Source organism: Catharus ustulatus, chromosome 1, assembly GCF_009819885.2.
Source record: "Catharus ustulatus isolate bCatUst1 chromosome 1, bCatUst1.pri.v2, whole genome shotgun sequence".
Lineage (NCBI taxonomy): Eukaryota > Metazoa > Chordata > Aves > Passeriformes > Turdidae > Catharus > Catharus ustulatus.
In genome coordinates this window covers 33296865-33307759 of record NC_046221.1, presented here as the reverse complement: position 1 = coordinate 33307759, position 10895 = coordinate 33296865, and positions in this window count along the sequence as shown.

Here is a 10895-nt window from a genome sequence, read left to right as displayed (position 1 = left end):
TGCGATCCCGGTCAGTGACGGGCGCTACCGGAGCCCCCGGGTCTGGCCGTGCTGCCGGACACCCTGCCGTGCCCCCGGGCACCCTGCCGTGCCCACGGACACCCTGCCGTGCCCGAGAGCTGGGGCTTCCTCTGCCCCGCGCGTGTGAGCAAGGCGAGCAATGGTTCCTGCAGCTCCCGTCTTGGCGACGTGTGTCCCGCTCTCACGTGGGCTGGCCAAGGAAACAAACGCCGTCCAGAAGAAAACCCCTTTGTCCTGACAGCTGCAGCCACCACTCTCCCAGAAATAGTGCCAAATGCTTTGATTCTCGTTTTTTAAAATAGAATAGTGATGGTCAAAGCAAAGTTTTAGTGAGAGTTTGCTGTTTGTGCTTTTGTGTGATGTTCCGAATTTTAATTCCATGGATAACAAGAACAGCTTAATGCCGTGACTTGAAGGGAGAGAGATTCCTGCAGGAATAATATGAGGCTCTTTTATTAATAGAAGGAATGAGCCACTTTGTTTCTGAGATCATGTCCCATACGCTAAGATTTTAAAAGATAGCCTGGTATTCTGTGGTTCTGCCATCTAACAATTACTATTACATGGAAGGTGTAAGAATTTTAATGCATTTAACCTTTGTTTCCTTGAAATAAACGAAACTGACACAGCTATCACTTGACTTTCCAGATTTTATCATATAACAGTAAAAAAATGAGAAAACTGGGAATGTTCTTCTGGCCATATAAAGAGTTTACCTACAGGGTTTTAATTTCATCTTGAAGGTAATCATAAGATGCCTGCTTTATCCGTGGGATACACAGAAATAGCTGTGCTGGGAGGATAAATATCTCTGCTGGGTCCTAAGTGCACTGCCATGTTCTGCAAGATTAGTTGGCCAGGTTAAGGAGTTCAGCTTGTTGCTCCTAAGGTCAGATCCTTTGCTGACATGAGCTGTGGTTAAGAAAGATAAAAGCAGAGGTCTGCCCTTCCTTTCCCTGGGGAGCTGCTTTTAAGCAGAGAATTTACTGCTGGTTCCTTCTACACAGAGAAGCAACACTTGAGCACTTCCAGAGCCTGGCAGCACTCAGTGTGTCCCTTCATCCTGCTCTGTGCTTGGGATGGGCAGCATTACTGACCTAACAATTAGCAGCAGTGTATAGGAGATATCAGGGAGCTACCTGCAACACAGGCAGGCAGCTAACATGATGTCCATATCCAGATCAGGCTCAAATGAACAGAATTCTGCAAGCAGCTTCAGTGGGATTTAACACTGAGGGTAATTTGGGGTGCAGGGAACCTCTGTACTCCCTAAAGGACAGCATACTACAAAGCCAGTTTCTTTTATGAAGTTTTCATTACATCAGACCACAGTAGAAGAAGGACAGCTTGTGAGGGAACAGCAAGGGCCACCTACTCTAAAAGGAATTTGAGCTGGGAGCACAGCATGGTACCAAGGCAGGTGGGTCCCAATAAGAAGCTGGTATGCTGTGTGAGAAAGTTCTAGATTTACTTTAAATTGAAATGTTGGATGTTATTTTATATGAGATAAGACACTATCCACCTTTTTGATGAAAACCAGCTATTGTGTGTACGTAGAACCATAGAATGACTTGGGTTGGAAAGACCTGAAAAATCATCTAGTCCCCGACATCTTCCACCAGATCAGGTTGCTCAGAGCCCCATCCAGCGTGGCCTTGAGCACTGCCAGGGTTGGGGCTTAGGGTATCCACAATTTCCCTGGGAAACCTGTTCCAATGTCTCACTTCTGTCACAGAAATGAATTTGTTCCCAATATCTAGCTTAAGTTTCCCCTCTTTCAGTTTCTCCTCATTTTTCTTTGTCTTATCACTAAGTTCCTGATGAAGAGTCCCTCTCTGGGTTCCCTGTAAGCCCTGGTCAGAAGGTTGTAAGGTACTGGAAGGTTGCTATGAGGTCTCCACATAACCTTCTCTTCTCTAGGCTGAACAGCTCCAACTTTCTCAGCCTGACTTCACAGTAGAAATGCTCCAGTCCTCTTACCAACTTTGTGGACTTCTCTGGACTTGCTCCAACACTTCCCTGTCCATCTCATGCTGGGATACATATGCATACCTGCACTACCATGTATAATTAAACAAGTACAAGAAAAACATGTCACAATGAAAAAACTTCCAAACATACAGAGGTTTCAAGACCAAGAAATCACCATCTTTGAAGGATGGCAGAAAATACAGGGGCAGTAATCTTGGGGACAGAAATCTCTTACTCAAAATTTTGAGGTAAGGGTTGGAAAGAAGAGTTAGCTCCTAGTGAATGGTGAGAAATTAAATTCAAATAATTCAAATGAATAGGATGTTTGTAAGAGATTTGATACAAATGGAAGTGTTGTAATTTACCATGTCTCTTCTAAGCACATTAATATTCTCAAAGCACTCTCCAAACACTAATAATTTAATGATATTTTATCCCTCAATTCACAAATTGAAACTAAAATGAAAAACAGAAAAGGATTATCCTCTAAGGCTTATTACAGGAAAACCATTGGCCTGACACAAACAATATCATATCCATTGTGGTTTCAAAAACATATCAAATTACATTTTAAGCCATCACCTGATGCTGCTAAACAGACTGGTGCAAGATGGATAGATATCCTGAAATGTTTAGTAAACAATGTGTGTTTAATAGTCTCTAATACATACTTGTGGTAGAGATCTTTCCATCAAGAAGCTGAAGTAGTAAATATATAGTACTGAAACGAGAAGATTAGCAATTCCTGACTTTGCAGTACACATCCAGAATGACACAGGGTAACATATTCAGCTCTTTCTGCTAACCTGGGAAAGAAAGTTAGGATATTTACTGCATCCTTTTCTCTCAGGGTTGCATGTGCTTCTTTGGGCAGGAGGAAGGTTACTCAGTTATTTTGGCATTAACAATTTGTTAAATACTGTTTATAAATGGTAACAGTTCACCTGTGTCTTGTTTTTTTTCTGATTCATAAAGTAAGACAAGACGTAGAAATTCTGAATGTGAATATGTGAGATCTCATAATGTCACCAAAATATAAGTTCTTTCACCCATTGTGCAAGAGGCCAGTCCCCACACAGAATCAATCCATTTAGTTCTGCGCAGAAAGGGGTGCTGGGTGGGAACACAAAGCCAGCACTACAAAAACTTTTTGCTGCTTTTACATTTTAGCAAACAAGGGCGTTAATGTTCATTGGCTACATATTATCTCGTTCTTCTGTTAATTAGCATTCCTTCTTTTATGATTAAGGATTCCCTCACTTCTCATGCTAATTAGTCTGCACTCCCAGTCTTTCTTCTCTTTTGATTTGTGGGTTTCTTGGATCAGTGGTTGCACATACCTCTGCTGAAAATACCTTTTACCCAATCAGAACCGATTTTAGCACAATTGCCGGGTTGGTTTTGCTAGTTTCTCCCTTATCTTGAGGGTTCTGCCAAATGTCCTAGTGGCCTGTAAATTCTGCATCGTTTGTGCCCATTATCGGTGCTACATCCTTCTCCCTTAGGCTTTGCTAATCTCCCCCTAGGTCTGAGATCATTAAAGCATCTCAAGCTCTCAACTTTAACAAGGCAATTCTACTGACAAGTAATTTATCTTTCTAACACCTGGACATGAATTATGTCACAATGATACGAACTTTGTACGGAATCTGCAACCATGCTATGAATTCATCTTTTTGTTGCAGTTTTGTGTCTTTTCCCTGGAGCCTGTGACTAGTAACCCATCTCCACATGCCTTTTCTTCATTCAGATGAAGCAGCACGATTTGCAAGGTCTCTCCTTTCTCTTCCCATTGTCTTGCCTGTAGTGCCTCTGCCTTTTGTGGGCAAAGTGTATGTATTTGAGAAGATAGGGAAGATGAGGAAAATTGTGGGTCCTAGTAGGAGCATCAGTGAGAAGGAGAGGGTCGTGCTGGATAGAGAGAGCATCTCATACCAACTTGCAGTGCCCCTTTTGCCCTGAAAGGAAAGCTGCCAAGAGAACCCTGTGCTCTTCTCACAGGGACCAGGACTCCCTCTTCCCGTGCCAAGTTCACCTAGCTTAAAAACCACAGTGATACTCCCTGAAAGTCTTCATTCTATTATGACACTTAGCAGTGCTGTTTCTATTTTTCTGACAGTAGAGTAGCAAGAGACTCAAATGCTTTTGGTCGGCTTTTGTGACAGGTAGAGTGCCTTCTACTCACCTGGTGTGGATGACTGACAGGTACAAGCAGCGCTGCTGTCACGAGCAGAGCCAGCAGTCCAGGTGAAGCAGTGGAATCGAATAGAAACCTGTGACTGGGATCAGTAACAGGCTTCATTCAGTGCGTGTTGACTGAAGAGGAGCTGGCATATGAGGCCATTAAAGAAAGATTGCCCAGATGAGGCCTGAATTATGCATTCAGCAGACACTGCTTTTAAAACCAGTTCTCTTGAGTTTGTCATCTATTTGTATTCAGTGGATTAGAGAAACACTAACGTGTCACAGCAGAGAGCTAAAATATCAGTGACAAATACTCAGACGAGACTTTACTGGATTAGTGGAAATAGGACATCAAAGAAGAAAACAGATGCTTGATTGGGATAGTATTAAACCAGGGATTGTCAGCAGGTTTAACTTTTTGAAGTGAACTGCATGAGGGTCTGAGGTATATTTCTAACACTGTGGCAAGATGCTTTCCAAATCTTAATGTTTCTGATTCTTTTCATCTTAGCCTATCCCAGATTTTTTTTTTAACAGAAACAACCTCAGGGTTGTTCTCTCTTTATTCCAGAGTAGTCTTTTTTTTTTTTTTTTTTTCATCCAGCTACATACAGAAATTTAAACTGTATTATGCCAGAAGGAGTACCAGGACAAGTCATAGCATTGATGCTTACAAGAGACATAAACTTCAAGGAGAAAATGAGCTTATCACCACATTAGCCAGGGTTCCTTACTGTATACATTTAAAAGATCAAAGGTTTATTTCCTTGTACTCCCAGGAGCAATGGGAGAACTTAGACTTCCTGAAATCAATATTCCAGTTTTGACCAGTACATTACATAACTGTAGGTCTTTCCAGAGAGCATGGTCTTACTGGGTGTCAGTGGCCTCTGTTGAGCAAGGAAGCCTTGTCCCACCAAGCTGTGCCAGAGCACAAGGGGAATTTGGTCTGAACAGCTTCTTTATGATTGAAGCATTTCCAGGATACTCTCTGATCTAAAGTTTACTAGAGGTCACGATTTCTTTCCTTGGAGAGTTACTTTAATGTTTTGAATGGAGGCTTTCTCACTGTTTCTAGAATCCAAGTACCCTTTTCATATGGCTTTTTTTCTCTTTCTTTAAATAAATTTCTTCCCTTTTTTTCTTTCTCTCAAGTTTTAAACTTGTGCCATCAGTGCTAATGAAAGGAAAACTCTTGTTTTCTTACCTGATGTGAACTACAGCTTACAATATCCCCTGGCATCCCAAATTTTCTGTTCTGACAGACGCGTCAGTTACATTAAAACTTTACAGGCAACAGGAAGGGACGCTAAAATGGATTTGTACTTTATTTGTTTATTCATGATGTAAGGTAGGTGTGGCGGTTTTTCCCCCCTTTTTGCATTAAAGATTAAGGTCCCATTTGAAAACTTGGACCATGAAATAATTTACAATTGAAGTTGCAACTGGCACTTTTGCCTCTGTGTAGCTGCTGTGCGTACTGTGTAATTTTTACTGCTTGTTCACCCATGCAGTGATGCTTATCTGAAAGCAGCACACTCGTGCCAGGGAGCAGGAAGGGCAGGGCTGCCCCAGGAGGGAGCCAGCTGTGGAGGAGTCCCCATCCTGACACGTGAATGCCTTCTTGGGCAGGGTGCCTTCCCCCACATCTGAACAGAGCCAGGACTGTGGCAGGGCTTGCTGATGATCCAGTGGTCATCAGAGGAGCTGAGGTGACAAGGAGCTGCAGTCCCTGGGCAGCCAGCAGGAGTCCTGGGCGAGGGTGGTCAGGCCACTGAAGCCTGCCTGGGTGCTCAGGGCTCCAACAGTTTGTTTGGATGAGGGAAGTTCTTCCAGCGAGACATATTTGGTTTTGAAATTGTGCCTCCCACATTCTCCCAAGCTGAATTTAATGCTGTTTAATTGTACTGTTGTTGTAATATAACTCCTCTGTACTCCACTGGTCAGCTGGGGACGTGACAGGCTGCTTTGTCCTGGCAGCCAGGATAGGACGTGCCTTCGGTCAGGCAGCAGTCCTTCTCCACGCCAGCATTTCCATTTTAGATTATTGTGGAATGATTTATCGCCAGAGCCAGCCAAACGCAGTAACTGTGACAAATGAAAACTCTGGAAACAACCTCCTTTCAGGAACAGATGAAGTAAACAAGACACAGAAAGCAGAGGATTCCCTGTATTGCTGTTTGGCTGACCCCAGCCAGTGGGTAATTCTGCCACAAGGGGTGTTACACAAAGTCATTAACTTCTCCTGGAAATGAATGTATTTCCTGGGCTTTGATGTCATTTGGAACTAATTCCTTACCTTTTCCTTCATTTAGATTTTCCACTCTGAGGAACAATAAATACTCAGGCTGTCTGCAATGCTTCTAATCCAGCCCATTTCTTTGACCCTTTGTCAAGGGAAAAAATAATATTTGATGTGTCCCAAAACCAGTTCAGTAACTACTGTAGCATGGGTTGTACCACCCTAGCAGTAGAGCAGCTGAATATAGCAAGCCTGTCTGTGAAGTATAGAATTTGGGGTTGGTTTTGCTGTCTGCTGGCAACACAGACTCCTGCCCTCTGTGACCCATGGGAGCTTGCCAGGGGCTGGCCTGCAGAGCCTGAACCTGCTGACAAATTTTTGGATACTGCAAAATGGCCTAGACTTCCTTGCCCATGAGAGGCAAAAGCAAGCAACCCTAGCAAGGGAGATTTTTGTAGCAAAGTCATATAAGCATAGGATTAAAAAAAAAAAAATTAAGTGTACAGGGGAATGAATTGAAAAAAGTAACCTTCTTGATTTTATTGCTTTAAGTTCTTTGGCATCAATTTGATGAATACTTAAACATACATTCTTTTTAGTGAATTTGAAATACCATAACCTTAAAGAGACAGCATAAAATAGGATATTTTCTTGTCTTCTTCCAGCATGTTCTGCCCTTCAGCATGTTCTAGCCAAGAGCTATGCTGTCCTTTTGAGAGCTAGTCTTTTCTTGGGAGAAACCTAGCAGGAGAGATTATTTACACCTAAATAACCCCTCTTGGGGATGGCTCTCGGTGTTAATAATCCTCTTGCTAAGTAGGGGAATTCAGGCAGTATGTGCTTAAGTGTCTGAACTTGTTTAAGCTCTCAGTAGCTTAACCTGCATGCTGGAAAAACTGGATCAGAGAGTAGTGGAACTGTTGGTGCAGAAGTCCAAATGAATGGGTAAAACTGCTGTCTTGTGTTACAGAGAGCATCAGTCTTCCCACAACAAGGGTTTCATCTGTTCAGAGATTTGTTTTCAGCCAAATAATAAACATTATCTGACCTTCCAGTAAAAATCTGTAAATGAACTCTTTGATTGTGTCTAATTTATAACTTAGTATCTTAATTTTTTTTTTTTTTTAAGTGGGAACATGCAGGACAATGTAGGAACAATGACAGCAAGGACTGTGTTTATCTGAGATTGTCTTTGTAAGCTTTACCCACAACTGAACTGAGGCACAGAAATGGAGTGTAACATTAACAGTTGAGCAAAGTTTATGCCATCTCACCTACCAATGAAGGGTTGCAAAACTGAAAAGCTAGTATAAGCAGTTCCAATTCACAACTTTTTACAGATTTCCCAGGGTGAACAAGGGGTATTCCTCAGGTCCTTCTACTTAAATAAGCCAATTAACTACTTCTTGTTCACAGACCGAAAAAAAAAAGGAGAAGAAAAGATTGCTGTCATGTAAGGAAAGCTCTTAACAGGGCACAAATGTAATTTTTTTATAGCAGCAAAAAAGGAAATTACAAAACTACCTCCATAGTCATATTGAATTCTACCATCGTTCAAACTACCTCACAGCCTCTATGTTCCAACAATAGTTCTATACATTATAAATACAAATGATATAAATATATATTATATAAATTATAGTTATATATATATATATATATATGTTTTTAAACAAATCATATTTTTCCACTCTAAATGCTGTCTGGAAGAGGATGCCTTCAAGGAAATAATGTGTGAGTCATCCTCAGGAGACCTACAATTGAGACACCTCCTTTGGAGCAAAGCCATGTACATCCATTTAAAATATCCAGTTATAAACAGTATCATGTTACTCACATAATTGCCCAACGGCCTTAGAAGCAATGCTTTTTTATGACAGTAAGAATGAATGTTGAGTTGTTGATGTTAAAAGCTAGAATAACATCACATGAAGATTAAAATGCCATTTCAGTGATAGTTTATTCTGGATTATGTTATGAAGTATTAGCCTATGATCATTTAAGACTCATAAAATTTTTACTCCTTGTTAAAAACTTATTTGAATGTCTGAATGTAAAAGATACTTCCTGAGGGTTAATGTGGGAACCTTAGGGCAGATGAAAAACTCATCTGTGGATTTGGCAGGTAAGGTAACACTCACAAACTTGTGTGGATTGTTCTTTTTTTCTGTGCATCTTTCAGTATTATGAAAATACTATTGTAAAATAGATTTTCACACATTCCCAGTGATACGTGGGCTTAAAGCTTGCTGTCTGTCTCAAACTCTTGGCTCTCATTTTGAGTTCTCCCACTCTGAGAGATATGGGAGAACAACTGCAAGAAAAGAAAGCTGTGAGAAGAGATAAGTTTATGCTAGAGCCTGTTTGTTGCAGGTGTGGGATAGAGGGACTCACAAAATAGAAATAAGGGTACACCTTGCTCAGATGGAGCAAGTTCTTTTTGTGTGACCTGATGCATCAACTGCAGGACTATGGAATCCAACCCTGCAGTCAGCAGGACCCTGTACAGTGGTAATGCTTTCTTGGTATGCCTGTTGTTCCATCCTACTGCTGGACTAGGTCCCGTTGGTCTCATCATTCCTGCAATAACACGCCTGTGCCATGTGGGGCTAGCACAAGAGTGAGCTGAATTTCGTGCACTCTCCGAGGAATTGACAGGACCCAAGGTGAATAAGGGTTGTAGAAGGAAACTCAGAAAACAGTGGTTAGTCAGCAAAGGGAAGCCACTACACAGGCAAGTTCTGTCATTTCAGCATTTACTTGAAGAAAATTAAATACCTGGCCCCTCCAACTCTTCTCTCTCCAGTCACTAATCAGGCTGAGGTTTGGGAGGTTTTCCATCTGACAGAGGTGGGTGACCTTGAGAGTCTGGGAGTAGCCTGGATACTGAATGACTGCTGGAGGAGTTGGCGTTGATAATGCACGTGCTATTGGGAGAAATTAGCTTTGAGAAATCATCTTACAATGACACTGATGTATTTGTCATGTTCATTTGACTGCACATTTGTTTTGTGGGTAGGAAGAAGCTGGTTTTGAAAGAAACAATTAATGGCGATTAAAAGAAGCTGTTCTGCAGTCAGTTGCTTTCTGGAGCAATCACGAGGGTGGTGGATTGCCATCTTTCACTAACTCCTCCAGTGACAGTGGCACTTCTGAATTTGCCTACCTATAATACTGTTATGCCTTTCCTTTTTAGTGTTCTTCCTCTTGGATTTTCTTGGATCTCTTAATTACCCCTATTCAGCACGTCTACCTGTAATTTTCCCTTCCCTTTGCCTGAACTTTCTCACAGCTTTTGTTCACAACCTCACAATTCTCTCAAAAGCATGAACCAGATTATGCAGCTAGGACATGCTGGACCTGATACTTGGCACAGATAGCTGAACCCCTGACAGAGGGGGTGACCAAGAGAGGGTTGAAAGGCTCACTAGATAGGAGGTTTCAGGATGCACTAATCTGTCTGCATCCAAGCCCAGATGGTGCCAAGTAAGTGCTGCACAGATGATGGGAATGGCATGGCTGCTTTCAGTTGTGTATTATCCCTTCATAAAACCATCTGAAATTCAAGGAAATTAAAAAAAGTCTTTATGAGGTGTAAAAGTCAGTGCCTGATACACACTGAGCTACGATATCTCACTTATTCAGTTGTGTCAGTGTCTCCCCAGTGCTACTGGGGTATAATAGGGGCTTTACTGGTTTCTAACGGGCAAGGCTATGACACAATCACTGACCCAGTTTTATCTGAAACAAACAACCCTTCTCTCTCCTCCCTGCAAACAATAAGATTGTTAGATCCAAGGCCAAATTCATGTTGTTGTGAACAGCTGCAAATCCACTGACGTCAGCAGAGCTGTATCCACTTAGTAAAACAGGGAGTCCAGTTCACGGTGGTTCTTTGGATGAATTTCAGTGGAAAAATTGCATCCATCTATCTAAAATTCTCCTCAGTTTTTCTTTAGATGGATATGTTTTTTCTTGTCCTGTGTAGTGCAGGAGTGTGTTGTCAAGCAGCTGCTTGTGTAAGTGATTCTTGCAACTCTCTATAAAACAGATTAAAGTCTGGATGAACCAGCTACATCATGGACAAATATGAGACTGTAAGAGAAGAAATAAAACTTCTGATCTCGAGGGCCTAATAAACACGATATCCCAATGCAGGATGTATGGAGCATAGCAGGAAAGTGCAGGCACTACATGGCCAGCAAGAAGCATGACTGTAATGTTCAAAGAGCTGCTCAAAATGATCTTAATTTTACAAGTGGCAGACACTATGGTTTGATCTTGCCAAGTGTCTATAAACATTAGTCCCATTGACCTTGAGTTACACAAATCTAGAGTGAAGCAGGGAACCAGTGCTGCAGAAGTTGGAGCTTCAGAGCAGTCACTGCTAATTGCAAGGACTGTTTTTTTTCTGTTTTCTTGAGAAGGGAAACTCCACGTGGGAATGGAGAAAATGCTGGAAGGGCTTAATGACCTC